A 15,000-nucleotide genomic window follows, 5' to 3' on the forward strand; every position below is an offset into this window, starting at 1 on the left:
TGCTGTTGCTATTAAGCTACATTAGATATCATAGCCTAGGTGCTGTTAAGCTACGTTAGATATCATAGCCTAGGTGCTGTTAAGCTACGTTAGTCAAGTCAAAGTCTGCTTTATTGTCAATTTCTTCACATGTCAAGACATACAAAGAGATCGAAATTATGTTTCCGATTTTATGATGTCTTTGCGCCTGGCAGCGGTGCTTTGCCGGTGCTATGCCCAAAAATAGTTCAGAATCTAAATTGGTCTAGTAAATGCCTTCGTGTTAATTGATATTTGTACTCGATGTGAATGTACAGGTTACGAGAAATAATTATAAAAAATCTTGAGTTATTTGATTCACTTTTGCAACGACATGCTAGCTGGAATCGCCGGATTACAGCGACTACGCTAAACTAAAGCTAACCAGGCCGTTTCTAGATTAGGACAATGGCTGGGTCGGCTATAAAACGCTTTGGCTCACTCCTCCAACTCTAGGGACTGCGGGGAGTGACCCAAGTTCACCTAGGGTTGGCGTATTCCTTTAAGCTACATTAAATATCATAGCATAGGTGCTGTTGAGCTACATTAGATATCATAGTCTAGGTGCTGTTACTGTTGAGCTACATTAGATATCATATGCTAGGTGCTGTTGCTATTAAGCTACATTAGATATAATAGCCTAGGTGCTGTTACTGTTGAGCTACATTAGATATCATATGCTAGGTGCTGTTGTTATTAAGCTACATTAGATATCATAGCCTAGGTGCTGTCGCTATTAAGCTACATTAGATATCATAGCCTAGGTGCTGTTACTGTTAAACTACATTAGATATCATAGCCTAGGTGCTGTTAAGCTACATTAGATATCATAGCCTAGGTGCTGTTGCTATTGAGCTACATTAGATATCATAGCCTAGGTGCTGTTAAGCTACATTAGATATCATAGCCTAGGTGCTATTGCTATTAAGCTACATTAGATATCATAGCCTAGGTGCTGTTACTGTTAAGCTACATTAGATATCATAGCCTAGGTGCTATTAAGCTACATTAGATATCATAGCCTAGGTGCTATTAAGCTACATTAGATATCATAGCCTAAGTGCTGTTTAGCTACATTCGATATCATAGCCTAGGTGCTGTTAAGCTACATTAGATATCATATGCTAGGTGCTGTTACTGTTAAGCTACATTAGATATCATATGCTAGGTGCTGTTGCTATTAAGCTACATTATATATAATAGCCTAGGTGCTGTTACTGTTGAGCTACATTAGATATCATATGCTAGGTGCTGTTGCTATTAAGCTACATTAGATATCATAGCCTAGGTGCTGTTGCTATTAAGCTACATTAGATATCATAGCCTAGGTGCTGTTACTGTTAAACTACATTAGATATCATAGCCTAGGTGCTGTTAAGCTACATTAGATATCATAGCCTAGGTGCTGTTACTGTTGAGCTACATTATATATCATAGCCTAGGTGCTGTTACTGTTAAGCTACATTAGATATCATATGCTAAGTGCTATTAAGCTACATTAGATATCATAGCTTAGGTGCTATTAAGCTACATTAGATATCATAGCCTAAGTGCTGTTTAGCTACATTAGATATCATAGCCTAGGTGCTGTTACTGTTGAGCTACATTAAATATAATAGCCTAGGTGCTGTTACTATTATGCTACATTATATATCATAGCCTATGTGTTGTTGCTATTAAGCTACATTAGATATCATAGCCTAGGTGCTGTTACTGTTGAGCTACATTATATATCATAGCCTAGGTGCTGTTACTGTTAAGCTACATTAGATATCATATGCTAGGTGCTATTAAGCTACATTAGATATCATAGCCTAGGTGCTGTTGCTATTGAGCTACATTAGATATCATAGCCTAGGTGCTGTTAAGCTACATTAGATATCATAGCCTAGGTGCTATTAAGCTACATTATATATCATAGCCTAAGTGCTGTTTAGCTACATTAGATATCATAGCCTAGGTGCTGTTAAGCTACATTAGATATCATATGCTAGGTGCTGTTACTGTTAAGCTACATTAGACTCCAACAGTTCTATTTCTTGCTTTCTCTTGCTGTTTCAGCTGTCAGCAGCACTGGTTAAAGCCTGGTGATATTGTAAACAAAGTAGCTTTATTGTGGCATCCGACGCGTTTTTGCTCTGATCCACTTTGGCAAGAATAGACAGAGGTCTTGTACGCGTAGGTATCGTTATTCTTCGTATTTATTATGTTCGAATGCATATGTTACATAGTAGGCTACGATCACAACCACGGTCAAAAAACTATCTTCCTCTACTCCCGCCAGCTCATTCAAAACTCATCAGCTGCTTCACCTGTGTGTGCGTATCTAAGTAGGCGGAGCAGAGGCACCCAATCCGTGCGCACAATCAAGCACCCTGTGACACAAATGCGCTACATATTACAAACTATAAAATAATCTTACATAAATTATACTCATACTAACTTATAAATTACAAATAACTTAAATAGCAGAAATGGCTCCAACATCCCGGCCCCTAATTGTCCATAATATTTAACAATTACTCAAAATACTAAATATGGAGCCATAATGTAAAACTAAAATAAAAATGTTATCTGATGCTACCCTAAACCAGTGCAAACATCAGTCCACAATAATCATCATCCATTCAAGGATGTCAAAACATTTCATGACAATACATTTGGATATATATTTTTTTACACTTGTTTCCTCTTTTTTTTCTTTTTTTTTCTTTTTCTTTTCGCAATCAGTGATTCCCAGAATCCCCCCAAAGGCCATGGTGTGTGTGCACAGTCTATAGAGTCCAATGGACAGCAACAATTTCATGAGTGTAATGTGATGCGAAAATGTGGAGTCCATGTATGTGCAGATCAAGGAGTGTATATGTAGTGTAGAAGTCCATGAGTGCAAGTGTACTGGTGTGTGGGCACGCAAGTCCAGATATGTAGGTTTGTCAGTACATGAAGGCGTGCAAAGTCAGGGTCAAAGAAAGGGTCAGTCAGAGTCAGAGTCCAGTCAAGTTAGGCCTCCAGGAGTAGGCACAACTTAGTAATAGGCCTCTCTAGGATGTTACTCTGGGTTCGAACTTTCACTCGTCATACATATCCTCTGCTGTCTGGGATTGTCTCGATCACTCTCCCCATAGGCCATGAATTGCGCGGTGATGTTTCATCGACAATCAGTACGATGTCATCTGTCTTGAGGTTCTTTCTGATCACATTCCACTTTTGCCTTTCCTGCATAAGGGGTAGGTACTCTTTGACAAAGCGCTTCCAGAACAGGTCAGCGATGTACTGCATCTGTTTCCATCTCCGTCTGGAATAGCAGTCATCCTTCTGAGATAATCCTGGTGGCAGCAGGGGTTTCCCTTTCAGCAAGAGCAGATGGTTAGGAGTAAGGGCCTCTGGATCACGCATATCATTTGAAACCGCAGTGATAGGTCTATCGTTCAGAATACTCTCAACCTCACACAGAACTGTCTGCAGGCTCTCGTCATCCAGCATCTGCTGTCTGATTACGGAATAGAGGACCTTTTTGATGGTACGTATGAGTCGCTCCCAAGAGCCTCCATGGTGTGAGCCAAAGGGTGGATTAAACCTCCATGTTATTCCTCTTGCTGATAGACGTTGGATCTGGCAATGATTTAGAAGAGAGAGTGCTTCTCTCAACAAAGTTGGTGCCGTTGTCAGAGAACATTTCTTTGACCTGACCTGACCCCTTCTGCACGTGAATCTTGGGAGAGCGCAGATACAGGAGTCAGTGTCTAAAGAATGTGCAAGTTCTAGATGGACGGCTCTACTGACTAGGCAAGTGAATAAGACTCCGTACCTTTTTACCACAGACCGGGCCCTCTTTGCTTCAATTGGGCCAAAATAGTCGACTCCCACGTAGGTGAAGGGAGGATAGTCCGGTAATGTGCGGCTTAAAGGCAGGTCGGACATTTTCTGCACACTAGGGGGAGTGTGCCAACGTCTGCAGAATATGCAGTCCTTCAAAATCTTTCGGGTGGCAGAGTTGGCTTTTAAAACCCAGTATTTCTGGCGAAGCTTTGAAAGCATCTGGTTTCTGCCTCCATGTCCAACTAAAAGGTGAGTGTGACGGAGGAGCAATCGGGTCAAATTGCTGTCTTTGGGTAGAATGGCTGGATGCTTGAATTCTTCTGGCATTGCCATTCTGTTCAGTCTCCCCCCTACTCTAAGTACTCCATCACAGAGGTAAGGATCGAGTTTATAAAGTAGTACGGTGTCTTGTGTAATTCCGCTGGATTTTCTTGTAAAAATTGATTTTTTTGCATATTTTGCTAGTATAGAGTGTAAGAAACAAGATTTTTTTTGTCTTCGAATTTTCACGATCCATTTTCACACTTTGATGACATCATCATTTATATAATGCATAATTAAGACTGGGACTACTATAACTCGGGGGTCAAATGTGAGAAAATGCTGGTAAAGGGGGTATTTTACCTAATTTGGGGGTGCTGATTCTGAATATCATATTTACTTAGCTGATTTTTTAGTTTTAAACCTGCTAATTAGCATATGCAGCCGAAACTGGCCTCCATAGGCAACATAGAATTGGTGAATAGGGTAAAAAAATTCTTATGAAACTTCACTATTAGATTATTTACGTTGAGACAATATTTTTTTGCATTACAAGTTTTCTGAAAAATATATGTTTATGGTTGTAATATAACAATATCTAATTAATTATGCACTCATTTGCATACATTTCAATTACAGACATCTGAACATTGGATAGTTAATATTGGATGAAGTCAGGTTCAGGTTTGCCTTCAGAACTTTTTCTGGGTTCTCTCATGTCTATCTTAGTCTAATTCACAAGACCAGAGACACCCAAGGATCTCATGTATAAACGTTAACAACACTTTTGGTTAACTGTGATTACAAAGAACTTTACTGAATACATGTTGGTTTGTAATCTATGCATAACTTACTTCACTTTGAATAACATCTTCCAAACTAAATTAACTATTTACAAATATGCAAGTGAACTGCTAAACCTTTCAGAACAAGAAACACTTTTCAGAACAAGAAAAACATTTCAGAACAAGAATCATGGACTGAGTCACTCTCAGTATTCTTGGCAATTTCTCCTTTATACAACTGAGTTAATACTCACTCATCTTCCTCACTTTCATCAACATCACTCCCATCATTTCTGACCTCCTCCTGGTTTTCACAGTCTACACAAGTGCAGGCTGGTGTGCATGGCAGTCCATTTCGAGTACAGGAACACACATTTTTTTCACACTTACTCTTTAGGCAGCCACACTTCACAAAAGCCAGAAGCTCTTGAGGTGCTGGGTCATTTAAACAATAAACTGGCACAAACAAATCTCCCTCCAAGTGCCACCCATGATCTACAGGAGAAGGCAGCTTGAGCTTTGCTTTAGCGCAGGACTTCCATACATGGGTCAAATAGTTTGTCCGGGATACATGAGGATGAAAGGCAGCTGGTGAAGGTGGCTTTTCCCCTTCTTTTCCTTTTCGAAACAGCTCCCACCGGAGGTCTTTTAAAGTAGCTGCATTCTTTGCTGATGTTCCATATGCCATGCACACAAACTTCTCCAAACAATTCACCACATCTGCAGATACTGGATCTAAAGATGACCCCAAAGCCTGCAGACTCTCAAGAATGGGGTCTCCCTCATCGAGTAGCAGAAATAGCTGTGTCCATTTATTTTTGCTAATTCCGGCAAACTTTCCACCCCAATCTGCACCAGTAAATGCATGGAAGGCAGGGAGTGCTTTTGCATGATTGGATCCAAGGTCTTTAGCACTTTCACCAATGTTGATGATACGAGCTGTTTTCCCCCTCCCGGCATGCAAAAGCAGCTGACATGGTTGAAGAAAGCTGTAGATGAAGACAAGCAGCACATAAACGTCAGTGTCCACCGAGTGCACATGAATTGTGCAACCAGGGTGTGATGAGGCAGCATAAAGACAGTGTAATGGAATCAATGTATCTGCCTCTTCATGGTCATGTTCTTGCATTTCCACAGGGATTGTATCTGCCAAATTTGACTTTACCTCTGTGCCAGCTGCACAAACAAGCAATTGACCACTTGATGCAAAGTTTTGTAGTAACTTACCTTGAAGGTACAGAGTAAGTTTATTCTTTGTTTCTTTATGAGATAGAAGCTGCTTCATGTTTTGCACATCCATGGCATCTGAGATATGGTAGAGAACTGGTTCAAGGTAACGGTCAAACAAGACCCTCAGTTCATGTGAACCTTTTCCTCTATTGCAGATAACTGATACGAAATGATTTGCCAACTTTGCACAAGTGTTTGAATGAGTGTCTTTTCTTAAGGCCTGCAATTCAACCATACCATCTATGACAACGACTGAAAAGTCTGTTGGTACTGAGGCATCTTCTTTATGCATCCTCTGTGTTGCATTCATCAGTTCTGATTTGTCTGTTGGAATATAGATTAAGCCATCCGATGTTAACAGGGACCTGGGGTAAGCTGATAGCTCATATTCACCGACTACTTCTCTCATGTTCACCAAATTTGGCCGAACCTCCATAATTAAAAGAAAGCGTGTTAGCAAGGCACGTTCTCTACTAAGTTCCGTCAATTTTTGCCCGTGCTTGTCCTGTGCCTTCTTGGGAGTGGATCCAAACATCTTAAGTTGTAACTTTTTCATAGGATCCCATAGGGAACCTTGTGAGGTGGTGAGCAGCCTGGCTGTTACAAACTCATGATATGCAGCTTCACCTTTGGAATCTCTTTCTAAAATATCGTTCTCTGTGCTATGGGGAATCACTTGATTAGAAACAAAGTTTCTAAGTCTCTCATTACTCCCAGAAAATGGCTTTTCAAAATGTGTGAGGATTCCATCACAGAGCTTCTGAACATTCCTGAATATGCGCTCCTTGTATGCTGGTTGTAGTTGGTAGTGGATTGGATTTTCTGCGTTCAACTTCTGTGAGGTACTCCAGAAGTCATCAACTATTTGCAATATTTCTGGAGAAGCGAGCAGGAAACGTGATAATGCATTTTCATCCTGAGTTAAGCCAGTAATTCCACCAGAAACCTTTAGCCGTCTGATTTCCTGTTCTAAAGCATGGTCAATTCCAAGGCCGCAAAATGGGATGTCTGTTTTGAAGACAGACATTGCATCATTCTGCAAAGCTGTCCATGAAGAAGGATCTTCATCTTTCATAGCCATCATGTCAGCAAGATAATAGGAAGAGAATCGGGCATACTTGTACAGATCATGGGCAAAAAAGTATTTTACCATTTGATCCAGACTGGCCAGATGCAGTGGCCAATTAGCTGTTCTGCTTGCCCTAATGCATTGCAATAGATTCTCAACTTGTTTCATGTAGCTGTGTAAAAAAATTGCTTGTGGTGATGTGCCAGTATCACCTGTAAGATTTCTGATAACCTCACAATAAGCTATCCTCTGATGAATGGTTAAGAGGTCTTGGGATTTGTCTGATGGATCAGTTGATCCCATCAAGTTTATCTCCTGCCCAACTGATTGCATCAGGGGAGAAACATTCTCATCAGTGTCTGCCAGTAACTGTATAAGCAAATTTTTCAAAGCTAGATATGTGACGATGTGAGCCTCCAGGCCCCGTTTATAGTGTTTCCCGCTCAGCACCTGTCGAACTGTGGCAGGTCCATACAGTCCTTTTTCAATCCATATCTGCTCCAAGCCAGACCCTACTATTGTCCGCTTGACTTCTCCAACAACAATATCATTGATATCCAAGGTCAATTTCAATGCTGTGTATAGGGCTGTAGGACTGGTAGGTGGAACGTTTAAGATGGGAACAACAACACCAGTGTTCGTTCGACTATTTTTAGCTGAGAAAGTTGCATTGAACCCAAGTGAGAGAGTTCACATGGTTCCAAGGGTTCTGAATGACCTTCTGAGTCACCTATTGCCATAGGCCAAGGTTGCACTTGTAGATGTGAGACATAATACATGGTCCATAGCAAGTCAAGAGCATTTGATTCTTCTAGATGGTGCTGAAATTCATTGTCATAAAAACACTTGAATTTCTCACCAATCACAGATTGTGGTGGAACATTCTTAAGTTCTATGTTGTAATGATACTGTGTGTCCTTGGTAAGTTTCAAAGGAGGAAGCATTGTTTTTTCCCCTGGGAGGACCCTTTGATTCATCACAACAATTGTCCCATGAAATTGATTCTTTCCACTTGGATCATGTATTAACTTATCAATATTGTCAATAGCAAAGAACACATTCTCTCCTTTACAGGCAAATGGAGGAAGTGCAAACCCACCAGTTTCATCAATTCGTTTGCAAACAGCAGAAGCAACTTGTTTTTCAATCTGGAGAGTTTTGGAGTAATTTCCTCCAATGTTGATATCTTCCACAAGCCGCAATAATTTCTTATTTCTCGTAAGTGAATGTAAAGTCAGTGGTAAAGCCACTGATAATGGGGTTGTGATCTGCATCCGGAAATCAGAGGAAGCTCTTGGTTGATAAGTTACTTGACGGTCACTCCGAAAAGCTGTCATAATATGTTGTCCAAGCATACAAGCTGACCGATCAATCAAAGAATATCGTTTCTGGTCAATTGTGCGTTTGATGCCAGACAGAACCCATCGGCAAAACATATACAAATCCTGTGGAAGCTGAAAATTGTCAAACTGTCCTTCAAACTGCCATTTTGAGTGACCACTGATTGAGTTCCTCAAAATTAATGCTGCAGATAAGAGGGTTTGGACATCTGCCTCATCTAAATCTTTATGATCATTTAAAGCTTCACTCACAGTTCTTCTTGAGGAAACTACATTACTCTCATTGGCATGACGAGGCCTACTGATGACTGCATATGGTATTTCCTCAGTAATCAGGGTAATTAGGTGTTTCTTATAGTTCTCTGACAAAGCTTTACCATTATTTTCCAGTAAAATTGCCTTGTACTCTTCATTGATATCATTCATAGAGATAATCTGGCCTTGATCAAGAGAAAATTTCACAACATTTATGATTTCTATGTCAGCAATCACTTTAACAATGGAAGAAGTACAAATGGCTGGTGGTAAAGCACTTCTGTCCTGTTCAGTAAGACATCGCAGGTGATATTTTGTGTCATGTGCTTGAACATCTAAGTTGTCTACAAATGTAGCTCTGATTACATTGTAGATGGGGTTGTTTGAATTTTCCAGGATGCGTATGATTCTACCACCCATGGATGCAGTCAGAACATTGTGGAGTTGATGGCTTTCATGGTCACTCTGGCAAAAAAACACATTTGTTTTTGTCATATAATGTGGTTTTTCTCTTTGTTCTTGACGGTCCAGCATCAGCCTCGACCAAAGAAGAAGCAGAGGGTCTTCCTCTTTTTGGCTTGGCATTGTCTGATTTCAGATATGTGTCTTCAAGTCTCAGCAAGTTAGTTTTGTTGACCAAGCTTCTATAGCAATTCCAATGAAAACCTGCACAGGAGCTCTGTTCCTTGTTGCAGAAGCTAGCAAAACGGTGGTCACCAGCAGTGCTTCTCTTTTTAGCATGGAATAATATATTACTGACGGTATTCTCAGAGTTTGGACAAGGTGTGAACTTTGAATTCTTGTCAGAACACTTCAACTCTTTGTCACAAATGAAGCATGAAGCAAGTTCCTTGGCCATGTCTCTTCAAGCCAGCCTCAGCAATCAAGCTAGCAAATCAAGCTAGCAAATCAAGCTAGCAAAGCAATCCTTCTAACAACTTACTGTGTGTGCTCTTCAGAGTGTGCTGTGTGTGCTCTTCAGTGTGTGCTGTGTAGCTCTGTTGTTACATGTGAGATGCCTGTACTCTTATAGGTTATTTCCAAGACAAATTTACCTTAAGGTAGACAATATAATCACATGGCAGGTCAAGGAAAGCAAAGATTAACAAATTGTTTTTGACATAGGAAGGAGGTGTTTACACTTTTCAGGCACTCAAAGTTTGAAAACTATGGATATTTCTTTAGAACCAACAACCTTTCTACATTAACTGGGGGATTTGTGTGCAGAAAGTGGAATTAATTGTCAAAAAAATTGAAGAAAATGTGAAAATCACTTTTTGGTCAAGATATTCCGCTTATTTTAGAAGATACAGAAAAAAACACTAAAGATGGATCGTGAAAATTTGAAGACAAAAAAAATATTGTTCCTTTGACTCTATACTAGCAAAATATGCAAAAAAAAGTTAATTTTTACACGAAAATCCAGCGGGACCCTATTTTCCAAACACAGCGTACTGTACTAAAGCTTGCTGTTTTTCTTTATGCAATTCTTTCCTGCTTCCAGTGCTGAGATCTCATCCGAGAAGTGCTGCCGTTGCAGACAGCGCATGAGTGCCTTCTCGGCACGTGCAAGATCTTCAGTAGATAGATGTTCATAGGTCTGAACTTTGGCCTTTATACCAGTCTGATGGTCTGAGAGTGCCTTCTTTGCTTTACTTAAATGCATGAGCAGGTCCTTGAATTGAAGAAGCCTTGCTGTTGCTCTTTTTAAGCGGTCCCATGAAGAGAAGTGCTGAATGAATTCAATGACCGGATCTTGTTTTTCTGATGCAGCTGTGCCAAAGACTGCAACAGTCTTCTTGACCTCTGGGTCATCGTCAGGAAGAGAGACAGAATTCTCTGGATATTTTGGCCAATTTTTCTCAGACTGTTTCAGAAAGACTGGACCATGATGCCATCGATCAGACTTCAAGAACATCTCAGCAGTCAAGCCCCGTGAGGCATCATCCGCCGGGTTTAGGGCGCTTTTCACATACCGCCACTGAGACTTTTCTGACAGATCTCTAATGGTAGATACCCTGTTCGCCACATAAGTCTGAAAGCGGATGGTGTCATTGAAGATGTATTTCATGACAGTGGTACTGTCAGTCCAGTAGACTGAAGGCTGAAGAGAGTACTCAAGTTCCTTTTTCAGCATTCTGTTGATTCGAACAGCCAGGACTGCAGCTGCCAATTCCAGTCTGGGGATAGTGATCGGTTTCAACGGAGCTACTCTTCCTTTGCCCATCACGAAGGCAATATGAATGAGACCTCTGGTGTTGGTGAGTCTTAGGTAGCTCGCTGTGCCATATCCCACCTCACTGGCATCACTGAAATGATGCAGCTGGGCACTGCAAACTTCCCCAAAGTCCTGTGGCCGGTAACATCTGCTGATGTTCAGGGTCATCAATTGGTTTAGACCACCTATCCATGACTCCCATCTCTTGGCACATGCGGGCGGAATCTCTGAGTCCCATCCATAGTTTCCCTTACAGAGTTCTTGCATTATCCTCTTTACTGGAAGGACCATAGGCGCGAGAAATCCGAGAGGATCGTAAACAGAGTTAGCGACTGAGAGAATGCCCCGCCGTGTGTAAGGCTGTTGTTTCAGAGAGATATTGAAGCATAGGGTGTCTGTAGCAACGCTCCGCTGAACGCCAAGAGCACGCTCTAGTGGCAGGTCGCTCTTCTCCAGATTGACATCTACAATCTTCTTCAAGGCTCGATCTTCTTCTGGGATTGAGGCTAGCACAGAGTTGCTATTGCTAACCCATTTGGTCAATCTGAAGCCTCCTGTAGCACATGCTACTCTGAGCTCCCTGACCAGACATATAGCTTGGCTGTCCGAGGCAACAGACTTTAGGCTACGTCGTCTACGTAAAAATTATTCCTGATGGTATTCAGAACATCTGTGGCCACCTTACCCTCATTGTCTTCAATGCATAATTGGCACAGCTTGGCGAGGAGACGGCACCAAAGAGATGCACTACCATTCTGTAGTCTGTGAGGGGTTGATTGACATCACCATCAGGCCACCATAAGAAACGCAGAAAGTCAGCATGATTTTCAGGGACTCGGACTTGATGGAACATCCCCGCAATATCTGCCATCATGGCTACTGGTTCCTGTCTGAATCTGAGGATAACGCCCAGAAGTGTGTTCGTGAGATCAGGTCCTTGAAGTAGCTGAAGGTTCAATGAAGTGCCCTGAAATGATGCAGTACAGTCAAACACAACACAAATTTTGTTCTTTTTCTTATGGTAGACGCCGTGATGAGGTATGTACCACACCTTACCATTGCTTTTACAGTTGGTCATCCGGTACTCTTTCTGCATGACCTTTATCGAACATTGCCTTCATGAACTTTGTGTAATCGGAGTGAAAGTCCTTGTCCCTTAAAAGTTTCTTACGCAGAGTCATGGCTCTCAGCTCGGCTACGGCCTTGTTGTTTGGCATGGTCAACTTCTCATTACGAAAGGGCAATCGCATCACATAATGACCATCCTTCTTCACGACTAACTCATCAGCTATCCTCAGGAACTTTTTGTCCTCAAAGGACAGCTCCGCTTGCTCTTCACAGGCCCTTTCCGGGAAGTCGAGATTGTACTGCTTGACCAGCAGATCCTCCAGTTTTGCCACATGGATTCTGTTTGAAGAGACACAGAGTCGGCCACGTTCATCAGTATGTGCTCCGGCACTCAATGGACCATTGATGAGCCATCCTAATTCGGTTTTAACAGCATAAGGCCCGTCTCCTTGGCTATGTACTATCCTCCAAGGCTCTAGTGCCCATGGGGCATTGGCAATGTCTGCTTTAATGTCTGTAAGTTTAACGTCCTTCATATAAGGCCACCTTTGTATGTCTTTCTTCATGACGATGTTTTCATGGCTCACTGGAATGCTGGATTGCGTGAATGACACGGTAAGTACTCACAGGTTTCTCTTGTCCCATAGTTTTTAATAGGATTTCAGTTCTTCTGCCCTCAACACACAGATCTTCCATCAGCTTCTCCGTGCAAAAGCATGCATTGCTTCCAGGATCGAGGAATGCGTAGGTTTGTATGATTTTGTTGCCCTTCACGGCTTTCACCTGCACAGGCACAATGGCAAGTTTACAGTCGGATATGCCGGCCCCAGTATGCTTCGTAGACATAGTAACTGCCACAGAGTTGCTACTGATAGCTGCGGGGACTGCACACTGTTCCACTCGGACATTATGGCTAGTCTGGCTCTGCGCAAAAGGCCATTGATCTGAGGCTTTTTGCTGATGGATATGGAGAATTGTTGGATGTTTTTTCTGACATGATTGGCAGGTCAAACGCTTTTTGCATGCACTACTTGTATGACCTTTGACAAGACAAGCGAAGCACATTCCGTTTTCTTTTAAAAACGTAATTTTTTCATTATGTTGTTTTGCTGCCATCTGGTGACAAGATTCCATGAAGTGATTTCCTTTGCAGAAAATGCATGGCTTGTTGAACGCCACTCTTGAGAGGTTCTCAGGTTCTCTTGCTCTTTCCACAGTCAGTGGTGCATCAGCTAATACCAGAGTGATTGTGGTAGCAAAGCTTCTGCTCACAGTTTGCTTACGTTCAGGTGTTTTAAAGATTTTAGCAGTTGACTGTTGAGAGCCAAACACTGGGTCTAGTAATATTTTAGATTGCTTTTCAATAAAGTCAACAAGATGATGAAATCGAGCTCTTTTTCACATGCTTTCCCTCTCCATCGTTCCTGTAGTTTGAATGGTAGTCTTGACAGGATGAGTTTTAGATTGGATGGGGTGTCGAGCTCAGACATATCCGGGAGGTCTCTGGCTACATTACAACAGCTTCGCAAGTACAAGGCATAGCTGTGCAGCTCTTTTGCGTCCTCAGATCTAATGATATTCCAGCTTAAGGCCTTTCCAATGTAAGCAGTTGTGAGGCGATATGGATCTCCAAAATGAACATCTAGCAGACGTCTGGCTTCCACATATCCACGATTTACATCCATATGTAGGCAGCTTCGAACTAACTCTTTTGGCTGCCCAGAGGTATATTGTTCTAGGAAATAAAGACGGTCCATGTTGTTGTCAGTTTTTCCTTCCACACAGTGTTCAAAAGCATGAACAAATGGGCGATAGCTCAGAAGATCACCATTGAAGACAGGTATTTCTCTGATTGGGAGAGAAAGTTGCTTCTGTTGCTGAATTATTAAGTCTGCAAGGTCATTTTGAGTGTTGGGCAGACTGTGTGGCAGTCCAGGTGGCATTTGAGGAGCCAGAGGGGGTATAACATGTTCTGTTGCTCGCCTCCTTCTTGTGGGCTGGTATCCACTATTTGCTTGTGCTTGTGTTTGTGTTTGGGAAGTTATTCCAGTAGTGAAAGAAGGCCTGTTTATTATTGGTTTTGGCTGTGGTATTGGTTCCTCTATAATTTTCTGGAGAGGTGTCTTAGGAACAGTACCAAGTCTTGTGAATTCAACAGGAGATCTTTCAGCATAACTTTCTAAATATTCATTCATTCCATCACCTTGATTTTGGGAAGCAAAGTCCCTAGTAGATTGAAGTACACTTGATTCATAAATCTGCAAAGTTTTCAATTTTGCATCAGCAGCAGCAATTTTAGTTTGTATATCTACTAGTTCCATTCTGCTTTGAAGCTGTGTTTTTTCGATTTCCAGAGCATGCATTTGTTGCAGACCTGCTGCTTTGGCCCCAAGGGCAGCTCTCTCAGCAGCAGCTTGCGCGGTCATAGAAATGATTGACGCCCTTGACGAAATAGACGTCTTTGACCCAGCCCTGGACACACTATCCCCTGGCTTAATTTCATCCTGAGCGGTCTCTGATTGAGAGTTTTTGGGTGCTTCTAATTTTGATTTTATCCAGTCATCAACACGACTTGTATAATCTTCAAACATAGTCATTTTAGGCTCAAACCATTGAGTTTGATCGGTCTCCTTTTCTTCCTCCGACATTAATGCCTGCACGGATGCGTGCGCTTCTTTTAATTCATTCATAGCACTTTTTAATGCATCAATACTCTCACTTATCACTTCAACGTTAGATCCATTGTCAAACAATACTTTTACTTCATTCAGCCTTCTCGTACAAACCCCTAGTTTTCCGCTTCGGGTTGCGCTTAAGCCTTTACGTTCTGATTGTTCTTCCATTGGATTAGACATCGCTGCAATTAAGGTGAAAGTTCCGCAGTTTGATTAATCTCCGTTTTAGTTATTATTTGCATTTATTTCTGTAGTCCTTGTA

General features: G+C 41.6%; 1 protein-coding gene across 5 annotated transcripts in view; it reads right to left on the minus strand.

Moving 5' to 3' along the window:
- LOC143121967 (protein kinase C beta type-like) overlaps nucleotides 1-15,000 on the minus strand; it is a 74,055-nt gene that overhangs the window by 15,742 nt on the left and 43,313 nt on the right. The window lies entirely within an intron of this gene.

Source organism: Alosa pseudoharengus, unplaced genomic scaffold (genome assembly GCF_046254945.1).
Source record: "Alosa pseudoharengus isolate Yale_2024_CS ecotype anadromous, Long Island Sound unplaced genomic scaffold, YU_APseudo_1.1 YU_APseudo_1.1_scf_1, whole genome shotgun sequence".
Lineage (NCBI taxonomy): Eukaryota > Metazoa > Chordata > Actinopteri > Clupeiformes > Clupeidae > Alosa > Alosa pseudoharengus.